A 13,500-nucleotide genomic window follows, 5' to 3' on the forward strand; every position below is an offset into this window, starting at 1 on the left:
CCCTATATAATTTAACAGAAGCACAATCTAGTTTTATCCTAATCTTGCGCATGTGTAAGAACATAACTTTTTTATTTCATCATCGTGTAATGCAGCGATGCTGAAAAAATAGAAGCCCCGTGAAGGATGTAAATATCCTATGACTTCTATGTTATAAGAACCACTGATGTGTAAAAAATGTTTTACTGAATATAAGACTTTTAATGATATTCTCGAGGTTTCGAATGCATTTGGAAACAAGCTGTTTCTCTTCAAAGAAGATTTTTCGGCGAAGGCGTTGGTCCAGTCGAAACAATTATGTTTCCCGAGGTAGGGATTTACTGTTAACATCATTTACATGTATTTACATATGATATTATATAAGGAAAATTGTAGCCGGAGAAATGTCTGTTCACATCAAGGTTCTTAAAGTAAAGGTTGCCTCATTCGCGACTCGGGCTCCCATTGGCTTGACGTCACGGTAGACCCAACTTCCAGCGCCATTTCAAATTCTAGCCTTTCCGCGGGCCTAACTGCTTACCGCAGCGAGTTCTTGAATTTACCCTCTATCGAACACTATGAGCCGAATTTTAAATTGAAGGCCGATTTATGAAAATAATGATGATAAGATTTAAAAAAAGATAAATTCGTGTATTCAGACGCCATAATTTCCTGATGAAGTGATGAAATGGGAAGGTGTGCGAGTTGATTCCGTGTCCACACTTCCTTCCTGTAACTCTCAAAACACTGTTTTCCTTGCTACTTCCGCAATATAATTTAAACTTAGATTAATATGGCTGGGAGGAAAATACGCAAAAACCAAATTAGTTGCTTCAAAAAATTACAGTTCTGCAACTTTTTAAATAGAAATTATGCTCGTTTTCATTCTTCGCCGGGCTTTGAAAATACAGACTGTCCCAAGGGTCGTGTGTCATTTTTGACCTGTAAATTTAGTAACTTTGCATGGAGCAATGTTCATTAAAATTAGCATATGTACTTAATGGGAAAAGGTCCTAAGTTTTGTTGAGTGTAAAAAATTTTTTACAATTTTGACCTTTTGACCTCACAATGTGGGTCCAAACCAAAATTTGCCTTAATTTCAATGTTTAAAAAATCGAGATAGAAAAAAGTCTGAATTTCATTGACCAAGATGACTATTCTTAGGTTTTCGGACACGAGAAACCCGAAAATAATACTTTTATTCACAAAAATTCAACTGTTTACCCAGTAAGGTCACCGTCAAGGTCATAAAGGTGGTAAAAAGAATAGTATACCAACAAAGGTGTCGATCCATGGGTTTTATAGGGTGCCCAAGTCATTGGTAAAGTCCAAAAACCCTTATTATTCACTAATTGACCTCCGAGGGTCACAATGGGGGTCAAAGGTGATAGAGTTAAACGTCGGGCCATCATGACAACCAACGTGTCAAACCATGGGTTTTGAAGGGTGCCAAAGTCGGTTAGGCAGTTCATAGATCCGTAGTGTGGATTTTTTGACCTCTGAGGGTCAGAATGGGGGTCAAAGGTCATCGGGTTAAACGTCCGGAAATCATGATAACCAGCGTGTCAAACCATAGGTTTTGAAGGGTGCCAAAGTCAGTTAAGCAGTTCATAGATCCGTAGTGTTGATTTTTAGACCTCCGAGGGTCACAATGGGGGTCAAAGGTCATAGGGTTAAACCTCGGGCAATCATGACAACCAACGTGTCAAGCGATAGGTTTTGGAGGGTGCCAAAGTCGGTTAGGAAGTTCATAGATCCGTATTGTTGATTTTTGACCTCCGAAATTCATAATGGGGTCAAAGGTCATAGGGTTAAACCTCGGGCAATCATGACAACCAACGTGTCAAACGATAGGTTTTGGAGGGTGCCAAAGTCGGTTAGGAAGTTCATAGATCCGTATTGTTGATTTTTGACCTCCGAAATTCATAATGGGGTCAAAGGTCATAGGGTTAAACCTCGGGCAATCATGACAACCAACGTGTCAAACGATAGGTTTTGGAGGGTGCCAAAGTCGGTTAGGCAGTTCATAGATCCGCTCATAGAATTTTGCTGTTGAGGGTCACAATGGGGGTCAAAGGTCATAGAGTTAAACCTCGGGCCAATATGACAGCAAAAGTGTGGAACCATGGGTTTTAAAGTGTGCCCAAGTCAATTTTGCTGTTCGTAGATCCATATTGTCGATTATTTTAACACCGAGGGTCATAATGGGGGTCATAATGGGGGTCAAAGGTCATAGAGGTATGTTTTGAAGTAATAGGAAAACTAATGTCCCCAGCCGAAGGTTTAGAAGGGTGACCAAGTGAGTGCCAGTAGTACACATATCCACTGTCTTTTCCGACAAGCCTCCCCCGCCCTCTTAGTTTCGAGCCGTTGTTGATTATTTATTTCCCTAGACATCCTTTTTCCCGACTCTGTGTCCGCGCACTATTGTCCGCGCAGCGTGTACTGGAAAATTCCAGGTGTGCGTTATAACGAATTTAAAAATTCTAAACTGGAAGACCAAGAAAGTGTAATGTTGCAGGAGCTTCAAAAGAAGAAGAGCATGGCAATCGAAACCATATCTGCAATTGAATGGTTGACTAGCACAATGAAAACTCCATTATCACATTTCAGTTTATTTTCCTATTAATGTTGTCGTTTTATGATATTTCTCTTAAATCGTCAAATTTTTATCACATTGCTTGATACAATCAAAATAAAAGCTGGATTCATCCATTGCTTTTATTTTTTACCTTAAGGTTTTGGACATAGCCAATATCTTTTTAAACGGAGTTTTATCTTACACTTTGGGCGACAAATCAAAAGAATATTTAGAGAAATAAATAATCAACTGCGGCGTTAAAGTAAGAGAGCACGGGGGGCCTGTTGGAAAAAACTGCGAGGAAATGGAAAAATTTCGGAAGGAAGGGATGGTAAGCGCGTGCATACTTTCTTACTCTATGGTTTAACTCTATGACCTTTGACCCCATTACGAATTTCGGAGGTCAAAAATCAACAATACGGATCTATGAAATGCCTAACCGACTTTGGCACCCTCCAAAACCTATCGCTTGACACGTTGGTTGTCATGATTGCCCGAGGTTTAACCCTATGACCTTTGACCCCCATTGTGACCCTCGGAGGTCTAAAAATCAACACTACGGATCTATGAACTGCTTAACTGACTTTGGCACCCTTCAAAACCTATGGTTTGACACGCTGGTTATCATGATTTCCGGACGTTTAACCCGATGACCTTTGACCCCCATTCTGACCCTCAGAGGTCAAAAAATCCACACTACGGATCTATGAACTGCCTAACCGACTTTGGCACCCTTCAAAACCCATGGTTTGACACGTTGGTTGTCATGATGGCCCGACGTTTAACTCTATCACCTTTGACCCCCATTGTGACCCTCGGAGGTCAATTAGTGAATAATAAGGGTTTTTGGACTTTACCAATGACTTGGGCACCCTATAAAACCCATGGATCGACACCTTTGTTGGTATACTATTCTTTTTACCACCTTTATGACCTTGACGGTGACCTTACTGGGTAAACAGTTGAATTTTTGTGAATAAAAGTATTATTTTCGGGTTTCTCGTGTCCGAAAACCTAAGAATAGTCATCTTGGTCAATGAAATTCAGACTTTTTTCTATCTCGATTTTTTAAACATTGAAATTAAGGCAAATTTTGGTTTGGACCCACATTGTGAGGTCAAAAGGTCAAAATTGTAAAAAATTTTTTACACTCAACAAAACTTAGGACCTTTTCCCATTAAGTACATATGCTAATTTTAATGAACATTGCTCCATGCAAAGTTACTAAATTTACAGGTCAAAAATGACACACGACCCTTGGGACAGTCTGTATTTTCAAAGCCCGGCGAAGAATGAAAACGAGCATAATTTCTATTTAAAAAGTTGCAGAACTGTAATTTTTTGAAGCAACTAATTTGGTTTTTGCGTATTTTCCTCCCAGCCATATTAATCTAAGTTTAAATTATATTGCGGAAGTAGCAAGGAAAACAGTGTTTTGAGAGTTACAGGAAGGAAGTGTGGACACGGAATCAACTCGCACACCTTCCCATTTCATCACTTCATCAGGAAATTATGGCGTCTGAATACACGAATTTATCTTTTTTTAAATCTTATCATCATTATTTTCATAAATCGGCCTTCAATTTAAAATTCGGCTCATAGTGTTCGATAGAGGGTAAATTCAAGAACTCGCTGCGGTAAGCAGTTAGGCCCGCGGAAAGGCTAGAATTTGAAATGGCGCTGGAAGTTGGGTCTACCGTGACGTAACGGGACTTCTGCTGGCGCATGCGCAGTTACGAATGAGGCAACCTTACCGTCTAAGAACCTTGTGTTCACATATCGTTTGGTTTTCTTACGCATTCCCCACCAATCGGCGCTGTCAATGGCAGTCTTTGCCACTCCCTCCGTCCGCCTACGACTCGTGACGTCACGATTCAGCGCTCAGGCCTTATCTCTCGGAGGTCGTGGGAGGGGGCAGAAGGAGGGGGTTTTAGGAATGCCTGAGGAGAGCGAATTGGACAGATGGAAAAAACAGGGTGCAATGAAAAGCTCTATGGTGAGGATAACGAACAGGTACTTTACGTCGTGTTTTACTTAGGGCCGGTTTTATAATGTCTGGTTAAACTGGAGTTTAAGGTAAGCGTCGGTTAAGTCCCAAAATTCTGTTTTATAATCGATGGTTAAGTCAAATCTGAGCGTTAAAGTGGTAGTCAAGCTAAACCATGGATTTCCCTTGGGTAAAAGGTTAACGTGAAGTTTAAATTGTTGAAAATGGCGGATGTTTTGAAATGCTGAAGTACCCTACGATAATATACGGAAGAAATAATCGACCAAGCGCAGCATCCTCCGTTTTTAACCGTATCTACGATATCAGCATTCAATTTCCAATATTTTTTAGCACCATACTAGCAATTTAATAAGTGAAATATTTCCATAAGACCGGTGATATATCCGGAACGGACCACTGTTTTCATGCTATTAGGCGTATTCTACCCCAGCCACCGCAATGGCATCCATTGGACATCCAATGGATGACAGGGCTGACATCCATGGACATCCATTTGCTGTCCTCTGGACTTCCTACGCAGGTCCAAATGTCCCACTTGTGGACATCCATTGGATGTCTTGCTCTGGACTTATTATGGATGCGAAATGGCCCACTTGTGGACATCCATTACATGTCTTACTCTGCACTTCTTATGGATGCCTGTGGCACCTAAAGGGCACAAATGGTATCTAAAGGGCACAAACAATCTGCAGTATGGCAATAAGTGAGTAAAAGCCTTATTTTAAAAATTTATTGAAACAACAATTAAACACTATGTATTACACCACTAGTTACATTTTTCTTATTTTTAAGTCTATCATCAGAGTGCCTCAGCCAATCCTTTGTAGCTGAATCCACTTCTTTCCTTGTTGCAGCTGGGAACTTGCTTAGAACTGCACCTGTCATCATAAGCAAATTACCAGCATAAGACAAAGGATCATCACAGAATTGTAACATGTTCCGTATTGCACTTGCCACCTAGGTCAGAGCCCACAAATTTGGACTTTCTATGAGGCAACAGTTGGCAAATTACTTCATATGAGATGACAAACAAGGGTTTGAGACATGAGCTTGGCTGCATATACTTAGTCATTTTCTTGAGCGATTCTATTATCATTACTGTCATTACATGAGATCTTGAAATTACCTCGATAATTAAGGTGTAAGCAGTTAATTTTCCCACAAAATCCACCCGATTAATTTAAGGCTGGAGAGTGGTTTCATTACTTTAGAGAAATAAAACTTTAGTCCAAATGTTAATGAAATAAGCAAGCACAACAATAGTTAAATGTCATTCAAAGAAAACAGAAATTATCTCATGATTTTTTTTTACAACAGGCAATCTTGAAAATCATAGGAATGCTAATAAAAATAATCGAATGCTAGGGTTGTATTGAAAGGGAGGGTACTACCTTTGAATACAACCCAAGAGACTAGAGAGCATAATTCAATTCTGGGCGCTGGACAGCACAAAATAACAAAAGTAATGTCCTTACAAGAATTTCAACAAAATGCAAGGAGGGATTGATGATAGCTCTCAAGGAAAATACCTAAGCTACTGACTGTTGGGTCTCATTGAAGTATTTAATTAATAGAAATTTGAAAACTTTACTTACAGCTTAGAGCCGAATGAATGCATGTCTGTCCAAACTTTATGTTCCCTTTAAGGCCTTCCAATGAATAATATTATGCAATATTATCTAAGAATATTGCTCTCAACCCACGCCTTGTTGCATCTGGTGGAGTAGAACCCCTAACTCTTTTAAAAAAATCAATCTGAAATAAAAATTATTATATTAGGGATAATTCATTGAACCAAAGGCTATACATATCCACTATGACAATTTCACATGAAGAATACTGGGTGTCCCATTTATCTTGACCACCCGAAATAACTTTTTGTCCAGATGGAAATTCAAAAATGTGTCAAGCAAATGTCCATTAGCCGTCAGGGGGACATAAATCAGCATGATTGCCTTCCTTTTAGCTTTGTTAATTACAAAGATATGAACAGCGGTACATCTTTTTAAAATGGCACCCTATATTTTTTATTTGGCAGTTCATTTCCTCTCCTTAAGATTTATTCAAAAATGTAGCACAGTGGACCACAGTGTTATGAAAAATGACTGACTCAATAGCACTTAGTGCAGGTAGGTGGGTATTGGAACTACTCCACCAGTCATTCATAAAAAAATATAGCGTGCCATTTAAAAAAGACATACCACTCTTCAAATCTTTGTAGAAACAAAGATACAAGGAAGGCAGTCATGCTGATTAATGTCCCCCTGAGGGCTTATGAACGTTTGCTTGACACATTTTTGAATTTCCATCTAGACAAAAAGTTATTTCGGGTGGTCAAGATAAATGGGATACCCTGCATAATCGGAATCAAGATCAAACAGTCTGCTTGCTTAGGAGAAAACAATATTAGGGAGCCAACGCATCTCAAAGTCTTTGATCACTCTATTGAGAAGTGCTTCAAGCAAATATAAAGTAAGATGAATCTAAACCATGTCCTATACTGGGCTGGGTAGTAATAATATTACCACAGATAAACTGATATTCACTTTATCATTATGGCCCAATGGTTTTATCCCTGAGTAATGTGCACGAATAGACTTGCCTCCAACAACTCAAATCCCACTACTTATCCCCTCTTTAACAAAATCGCAGTAACATCTTTCACTACAAAAAATTCTCAAAAATGAGACAAAATTAATTGAAATTTTTTCTTTTAATAACAATTGCCTGATTGGAACTTTGATCCAAAATTTTTTACATCATCATGAAGAGGTTTTTCACATGAAGCTACACTTAAACCCACTACACCACAGATCATGTACCCATGCATGATGTGCATCACTTTACATATTACTGTAGATTTATTAAAGACTATAATTCAGTAACATATGTACCAAACCTGTACTTACAAATTTATTTCTGATATTTGAGTTCTCCAATTCATTCTCAAAATCTATGACTAGGGTCAAATGCTGAAAAGGTAATTGCTCAAATAAATTCTCTTCAACCTTCTCATTGCTTTTCCCAGCAATTTCGTTAAGCCTAATCAGTACTTCTTGCTGATTTTGCAGCACCTGATTCGTTTTTCGTTCCATTTCTAGTTGCCATTCTATTAGAGAAAAATGCAAGCAGAAATAAATAACTGTGAATATTTTCCATTTGTAATTTATGTCTAAAATTAAGCAATACTTCATTTTCCACCTTACCTATAAACTGCAACTTGCCATGGGCGATTGTGATAATTGCGCTTGCACAATAAACATACAATTTGATCAACAGTACGCTTTGGATTTCAGTGCAACGATAACATCTGATTATAGTTATTAACGTTTAACTCAAGTCAACTAATATCTACGTCGGCAACACATTCAATAAATCCACTTGGTAAAAAATGGTTCACAATAAAATGAATAAACTCTGCCTAATATGAATAGTAATAACATCTACTCACACGTTTAGCGGTTGATACCCATCCGAGGAATCTGGAAGAATTTCACAAAAGACAAACAAAACACCGCACATTTGGATGATCATTTATTCGCAACTCAATGCAGATAACAGCAACTATATTCCCGTGACAGTAATACACAGTGAATACACAAATCCACAAATCACTAGTCACATGTAGCCGGCAGACATCTTGAATGTTTTGTATCGTTGGTAATCGACTTCCGACTATATCGATTGCAGTCGATAGATCGATATTTGTAAATCACGGGCGGTAGTTCCAAAATCGGAAAACTCTGCACTGATGACTTGAGAGATATCTACTACTGGAAGAAATAATCAGCTCCTGCACCATTAAGAAATTGTACATTCATATAATTTATGTTATTTACGATATACAGTGTGTCCCAAAAAGAATGACCCGATTTTAAATAAGATTATTTATAAGGAAGAAGGGCTTAACATAAACATATTGTATACTAAATTACTCACAAAAGACAAAATTTTATAAAAAACCATCATAAATGTTCAATATGCCCTCCATTGGCTGCGCGGACGACATTAGTCGATAGCTGAATTCATCCCAAACAGAGTGTAAGGTGTCTTCTGTCACTGAAGCTACAGCAGCTGATATTCATGTTTTTTGTTCATCAATGTCACGAGGAAAGGGAGGAACAATTAACATGCTGTTTAACATTCCCCAAAAGGAAAAAATCGCATGGTGTTATGTCAGGGGGCCTAGGAGGCCAAGAGTGTAAAGCCTGTTCTCGCGGTCCTGTACGTCATCTTAGCGTGTGTAAATAAGCAGTCAGCGAGACTGACTGCTTATTTACACCTTATTGTTAGACCTAATTGTTATGCCAATGGTCTAAGGGTTGTACGCTCCACATAAGCCCTCGTAGTGACATTCAGCGAATTTTTCTAAAACTCTAAACAATTCCGATCACATCTGGCGCTGTTTCGCTTGCCTAGTGACATTTGTTTCAATATTATTACAAGTTAAAATCGGGTCATTCTTTTTGGGACACACTATTTTACATCATGTCCATTGAATGTCATTCTATGGCCTCCATATGGATGTCCCAGTTGTGACCTTAATTGGATGTCATTCGAATGACATCCAATGGATGCCCCAATAGGGACCTTCACAGGATGTCCTTTAAATGGCATCCAACCCTACAAACGCAGAAAGGATTAAATCTGGATTAAACACGTATTTTGAAATCCACGAAATCTCAATAATATCTAGATTTAATCTGTTGCAAAGGTGTTGCTATGTCCTCTTTTTCTCATATTATATCTAGATTTAATACATGTAATATCTCGCCCCACGATACAGATTTTTCAGGGATTAAATACAGATTTCAGTATCTAGATTTTCCTGGGATACATTGTAGTACTACTCTTCATTTGAACTTTTATCAAGGAACCTTTGCGTTACAATTAATGATATATATTGAGGAAGCTTCCCTGAAGGGAAAACCCTCTGACCACCACAATAAGATCTCTACCTATTCACCCCTTAGCTTCAACAAGAATTATATTATCAAGCACCCAATAAGCAAAATCTTTAAAAATTAACTAACCACTATGCAATAATAAACTGACTTGAAGGAAAAAGATTGTTTATTTGGATTGAGAAAACATGACTCATAATAATTGATATTTTATTAAAAAGGTACAAATATCTATTTATATCACATACAAATTCCAAGCATTTCAAATTACAATGAAATTAATAATTTATTAATTCAACTAGCTTTTAATGTGCCCTTATCAATGTCATAGATTTTTAAGGTGGAAAAATGCATTAAGTAGCCACTTCACAATAATAGACTGACTTGAGGAAAAAGGTTAATAATATGGATAAAAAACATGAGATAGAGTAATTGATGCTTTATTAAAAATCACTAGTATTTTTTATTATCATTATATAGAATTCCAAATTACTATGAATCTAATTGATGTTGAGCATCATTTGCCTCCTCCTGCCCCTTGCACTGGCCTGCCGCAGCCAGAAAGGGAGGAAAGATAAACACAATATACTACATAGAAAAGTGGCAGGTGGATAAAGTGAAAGGCTTTGCAGTCAATATAAAATAAAATTTTAAAGTACTAGTTCAGGGAGAAAGCAGATCAATAAAAACAAAGGCATTGAAATCAACAAACATGACGACACTCACGGCAGAGTTAAATGCTTATAATACAAGGTTAAGATAGAAAGCAGATTCATAAAAACAAAGCCATTTAAGGCAATATAAGTGAGCCCATTGAAGTCACAGTTCAACCATGGGCCCAATAACGGTCACTCTAGTGAATTTTTAGGGAGAGAAATGATAAAATTTTTATATTGCAAGGTTCAGTTAGAAAACAGGTTCATAATAACAAAGCCATTGAAGTTGACATACCTGAGGACACTAAAAGCACAGTTCAACCATGGGCTTAGTAAGAAAAAAGTTTATGGAGAAACCAGGTACAAAAGAAGGAATCTGAAGGGAATTATGGAAACGGAGTTCAGAGTTCAATAAGCCCACCGAATAACATTGAGAAACGAAAAATTTCTCCTCGTCGTCGTTTTTGTTGCCAAGACCATCCCTCGTTACTATTTTCAGAGGCACTTTACAAATTGAAACATTACGATACAGTCATAAAATGAATCTCATAGTGAACCAACGTAATACATAAATGTGCACCAACGTAATGGAATATGGTTTTTAAAAAAAACTATGCATGTATATTGAATGATAAAGTTCACTACATACGGAAGATCCAGGTTACTGTGAGGTGCAAATACGATACTTATGCAATCGATGGATGTAAAGGAAAAATATAACAGATAATGGAGCAAATAAACCTTATGCAGCTCGTGTCGATCAAATCTAGTCGTTTAGTAACAATAACAAAACACACTTTCACACTTCATCACTAATGTTTCGGCCATTTTGAAAAATTACGTCACCGACGCTAGCGCCGCTAGTGGCGCAGAAACTTCGGAAACAGATTTAATCCGTATTTAAAAAGGATTTGGAAATCTAGATTTGATGTATTATGAAATCTCCCTAAAATACAGATTTGATCCTTTTTGTGTTTGTAGGGAATAGGCATCCAAAGGACGTCCATAAGAGACTTATGGATGTCGGGATGTCAAATGGACGTCCATTGGACACCATGCAGTGGCTGGGACGGTATACGCTACGAAATCCTTACAAACATCTCAAGTTTGATAATAATCACCATCCAATAAATAATATTGTCTATTCTATGGACTGCAGTCGGAGATCGTGTGCCAAACCCCTGAAAATGTTGAAGTTATGCAATATTTGTGCCGGTGTAGGAGTTTGTTATGATTTGTGCCAGCCAAGTGAGTTGATGAAAAATATTAGAATTACATATCGGAGAGAGAGAAGGAGGTGTAACAGGAGTGTAGGCATAGAAATCTGTTATTACCTGGTTTTGCTGACTTCATCAACGAATTTAAAATGTGTCGGTGTTTACAAAGACAGTTTGAATTAGAAGAACAGCCAAGTTTCGTATTTGGCAATCGAAAGAGAGAAAAAGATCGTACTTACTGATTGCATTCTGATTTACTAGCATGTGATATCACTATAGAATTTATAATTAATTGTGAGGATATATGTTATGAGGTGAAAGTATTTTCGTATTTCCTTTTCCAAAAGATATGTTTGTCAAAGTACTATAAAAAAATTGTAGGTAAGTCCATTAACAATATCTGGTGTACGGCTTGGTATTTCTTGGAGATAAATATGTAGGAATAAGTGAGGTAAGTGAAAGATTGCGTGTAAAAGAAAGGATTTTGCACGTTTTGTACGTAATGTATACAAGATGCTGTTTGAGTTTTGTTTGGAAGCGGAGAAAGGCAAATTGATGCAACCAATACAGCCAGGGGCGGATCCAGGATTTTTTTTCTGGGAGGGGCACAAGCAAGGCCGTATCCAGGATTTTGTTCTGGGTGGGGCACAAGGATACCTCGTAATACAAAACGAACGCAATGATAATGGGACCGTATTAAAAATTATGCATATTTTTGAGGGTCTGGGGGGGGCACCTTCCCCCGTGCCCCCCCCCCCTGGATCCGCCTATGAATACAGCCCGTGTGGGTAAAAAAGTAAGAATGACTGATTTGCTCATAAGATGGTATGACATATTAATGAATTTGTTAGGCAAATGAGCCTTTAGAGTGTGGAGTTTACTAATTATTGTACTTTTTGTGACTAAAGTAATGACCTCTCATCCTTTTGATAGAAAAAGATTTGGAAAGGCACCTTAAACAAGAAAAGTCTTCTCTTCTAATGTGTAGCCTTCAACGGAAAAAAATGCGACTTAATTGCCTAAGTGCAGTTCGTAGCCATACATAGGTTATGTACTATTACAACCTCCTAGCAAATTATCTACCATCAAAAGTAGCTTCAGAGCTATAGAATCAGTGGTGCATCTGCCATCAAAAGTAGCTTCAGAGCCATAGAATCAGTGGTGCCCATCTAGATACCTCATGTTAAAATATAAGAGTGCCAATTTGGTTGGTTACCAATACTTATCTTATTTCAGGTTTGAATATTTTAATATAGTGAAAGTAAACAATTCGATACTTTATCCTGAAAAGGTTTGATTTTATTCCACACATTTGAGCCTTAATTCAAGGAGAGAATTTGGACCCTTGCACCTGAAGACTCATGGAACATCAAAGCCAGATTAATCAAAGAAATATTATTTTAAGGTTCTTAAGCATTGCCTGCTAGGGGAATATATTTATTGAGGTTCTCAAGCATAGTCTGCTAAGGGAATGTTTGAAACAATCAGAGTCAGTTGTATTTCTTACAATATTGAGCCAGCTGGGCTACTCTTGCTTGCAATTGGGGAAAGCTGTTGTCTGTGTACATATGTATTTGCTCATGAGGTTGAATTTACAGGAAATGACTGCATTCACCACCATTACATTCATTATTTTCCATGCATATCAGTAACTACTGAAATTTTTTCATCGATAAGCTCTTTCAAAGTATCTTGTATGATATTGAGCAAGATATGGTGAAGTTCTTCATATTAGTAAAATTAGACATTGCAGTATTTCCACTGAGTTTTATTATAATAAAATCAGTGGAAATATTGCAATGTCTAATTTTACCAATAACTTTTTCAAAGTCTTAAGTGGGATCCTTGGTATGGTTTCTTCCTAAAATATTAACCCTTACTACTACTTGTCAACGTTTAACTAACTAATATGTTTAATAAGTGTTCAAAGGATAAGTGAAGACATATTCCTATAACAGCCAATTTATATCACATATCTGGTACACTCGTTAGTTTCTTGGGATGTCAATCCCATATGTAGCTTTTATTAATTTTTTCATGCTCCATCCATTGAACTGTCACTAATGAGTACATACGTTCAAAAAATCTATTAGGTATAATATCATCAACACTTATAATAATGCATGACTAGATATCTCATTCCATTACTTACTGT

The 13,500-nt window shown here is 37.4% G+C and overlaps 1 protein-coding gene and 1 long non-coding RNA gene across 2 annotated transcripts in view; one reads left to right on the plus strand and one right to left on the minus strand.

Moving 5' to 3' along the window:
* The window catches only part of LOC124164280 (potassium voltage-gated channel subfamily H member 4), a 561,414-nt gene that overhangs the window by 78,591 nt on the left and 469,323 nt on the right, over positions 1-13,500 (plus strand). The gene's annotated exons all lie outside the window — the stretch shown is intronic.
* On the minus strand, positions 5,284-6,201 carry LOC124164283. Its single transcript, XR_006866012.1, has 2 exons — positions 6,164-6,201; positions 5,284-5,446 (listed from the first exon to the last, which is right to left on the minus strand). It is a non-coding gene; the product is annotated as an uncharacterized LOC124164283 (long non-coding RNA).

This window comes from Ischnura elegans, chromosome 8, assembly GCF_921293095.1.
Source record: "Ischnura elegans chromosome 8, ioIscEleg1.1, whole genome shotgun sequence".
NCBI classification, from domain to species: domain Eukaryota; kingdom Metazoa; phylum Arthropoda; class Insecta; order Odonata; family Coenagrionidae; genus Ischnura; species Ischnura elegans.